Source organism: Arachis ipaensis, chromosome B9 (genome assembly GCF_059453495.1).
Source record: "Arachis ipaensis isolate K30076 ecotype BB chromosome B9, ASM5945349v1, whole genome shotgun sequence".
NCBI classification, from domain to species: Eukaryota; Viridiplantae; Streptophyta; class Magnoliopsida; order Fabales; family Fabaceae; genus Arachis; species Arachis ipaensis.
Window position 1 is genome coordinate 57,972,967 of NC_142444.1, and position 2,789 is coordinate 57,975,755.

The following is a 2,789-nucleotide window of genomic DNA, read 5'->3' on the forward strand; positions in this document are numbered from 1 at the left end:
TCTTAACTGAATTCTTGCAGATATGTGATACTGTTAAGACTAATAGAGTAGATCCTGAAGTCTACAGGCTCATGCTTTTCCCTTTTGCTGTAAGAGACAGAGCTAGATTATGGTTGGATTCTCAACCCAAAGATAGCTTGAACTCTTGGGATAAGCTGGTCACGACTTTCTTAGCCAAGTACTTTCCTCCTCAAAAGGTGAGCAAGCTTAGAGCTGATGTTCAAACCTTCAGACAGAAAGAAGGTGAATCCCTCTATGAAGCTTGGGAAAGATACAAACAGTTGACCAAAAAGTGTCCTTCTGACATGCTTTCAGAATGGACCATCCTGGATATATTCTATGATGGTTTATCTGAGCTATCAAAAATGTCACTGGACACTTCTGCAGGTGGATCCATTCACCTAAAGAAAACGCCTGCAGAAGCTCAAGAACTCATTGACATGGTTGCTAATAACCAGTTCATGTACACTTCTGAAAGGAATCCTGTGAGTAATGGGACGCCTATGAAGAAGGGAGTTCTTGAGGTTGATACTCTGAATGCCATATTGGCTCAGAATAAAATATTGACTCAGCAAGTCAATATGATCTCTCAGAGTCTGCATGGAATGCAAGCTGCATCCAACAGTACTCAAGAGGCATCTTCTGAAGAAGAAGCTTATGATCCTGAGAACCCTGCAATAGCAGAGGTAAATTACTTAGGTGAACCTTATGGAAACACCTATAACTCAACATGGAGAAATCATCCAAATTTCTCATGGAAGGATCAAAAGCCCCAACAAGGCTTTAATAATGGTGGAAGAAACAGGTTTAGCAATAGCAAGCCTTTTCCATCATCAACTCAGCAACAGACAGAGAACTCTGAACAAAATGCTTCTAATTTAGCAAATCTAGTCTCTGATCTATCTAAGGCCACTGTAAGTTTCATGAATGAAACAAGGTCTTCCATTAGAAATCTGGAAGCACAAGTAGGCCAGCTGAGTAAAAGGATCACTGAAATCCCTCCTAGTACTCTCCCAAGCAATACAGAAGAGAACCCAAAAAGAGAGTGCAAGGCCATTGACATAAGCACCATGGCCGAACCTGTAAGGGAAGGAGAGGACGTGAATCCCAAGGAGGAAGACCTCCTGGGACGTCCAGTGATCAATAAGGAGCTTCCCTCTGAGGAATCAAAGGACTCTGAGGCTCATTTGGAGACCATAGAGATTCCATTAAACCTCCTTATGCCCTTCATGAGCTCTGATGAGTATTCCTCTTCTGAAGAGAATGAGGATGTTACTGAAGAGCAAACTGCCAAGTTTCTTGGTGCAATCATGAAGCTGAATGCCAAATTATTTGGCATTGATACTTGGGAAGTTGAACCTCCCTTGTTCATCAATGAACTAAGTGATCTGGATCAACTGACATTGCCTCAGAAGAGACAGGATCCTGGAAAGCTCATAATACCCTGTACCATAGGCACCATGATCTTTAAGGCTCTATGTGACCTTGGTTCAGGAATAAACCTCATGCCCCTCTCTGTAATAGAGAAACTGGGAATCTATGGGGTGCAAGCTGCTAAAATCTCACTAGAGATGGCAGACAGCTCAAGAAAACAGGCTTATGGACAAGTAGAAGATGTATTAGTAAAGGTTGAGGGCCTTTACATCCCTACTGATTTTATAGTCCTGGATACTGGAAAGGAAGAGGATGAATCCATCATCCTAGGAAGACCTTTCCTGGCCACAGCAAGAGCTGTGATTGATGTTGACAGAGGTGAAATATTCCTTCAATGGAATGAGGACTCCCTTGTGTTTAAAACTCAAGGATCTCCCTCTGCAACCATGGAGAGGAAGCAGAAAAAGCTTCTCTCCAAGCAGAGTCAACCAGAGCCCCCATAGTCAAACTCTAAGTTTGGTGTTGGGAGGCCACAACCAAACTCCAAGTTTGGTGTTGAACTCCCATATCCAAACTCTAAGTTTGGTGTTGGAGAGTCTCAACAAAGCTCTGCACATCTGCGAGGCTCCATGAGAGCCCACTGTCAAGCTATTGACATTAAAGAAGCGCTTGTTGGGAGGCAACCCAATGTTTATCTAATTCTTATTTTTATTGTTTTTCATATTTTCTTAGGTTCATGATCATGTGGAGTCACAAAATAAATATAAAAATCGAAAACAGAATCAAAAACAGCAGAAGCAAAATCACACCCTGGAAGAGCATCTGTCTGGCGTTCAGCGCCAGAACAGAGCATGGTTCTGGCGCTGAATGCCCAAAATGGGCAGCTTCTGGGCGCTGAACGCTAGAACAGGCATGGTTCTGGCGTTCAACGCCAGAAATGGCACACAAATGGGCGTTGAACGCCCAAAATGGCCACCAACCTGGCGCTGAACGCCTAGAGTTGGGTACAAAGGCATTTTTACATGCCTAAAGGGTGTAGGGATGTAAATCCTTGAACACCTCAGGATCTGTGGACCCCACAGGATCCACTCAGGATCTGTGGACCCCACAGGATCCCCACCTACCTCCACTCACTTCTTCTCACCACTCTCTTTCACACAACCCCATAAACACTCTTACCCAAAAACCCTTCACCAATCACCTCAAACTCTCTTCCCCATCACCTCTTCACCACTCACATCCATCCACTCTTCCCCATAAACCTACCTCATAAACTCCACCGACCTTCAAAATTCAAAACCAATTTCCCACCCAAACCCACCCATATGGCCGAACCTTAACCCCCCCTCCCTTCCCTATATAAAGACCTCCATTCTTCATTAAATTCACACAACACACCCCTCTACACTCCTCTT

The 2,789-nt window shown here is 44.0% G+C and overlaps 1 non-coding gene across 1 annotated transcript; it reads right to left on the reverse strand.

Annotated features, from left to right (window-relative positions):
* Positions 1-203: 203 nt before the first annotated feature.
* Positions 204-311, reverse strand: LOC148544765 (small nucleolar RNA R71). The gene has a single exon (XR_015900706.1). It is a non-coding gene; the product is annotated as a small nucleolar RNA R71 (small nucleolar RNA).
* Positions 312-2,789: the final 2,478 nt, after the last annotated feature.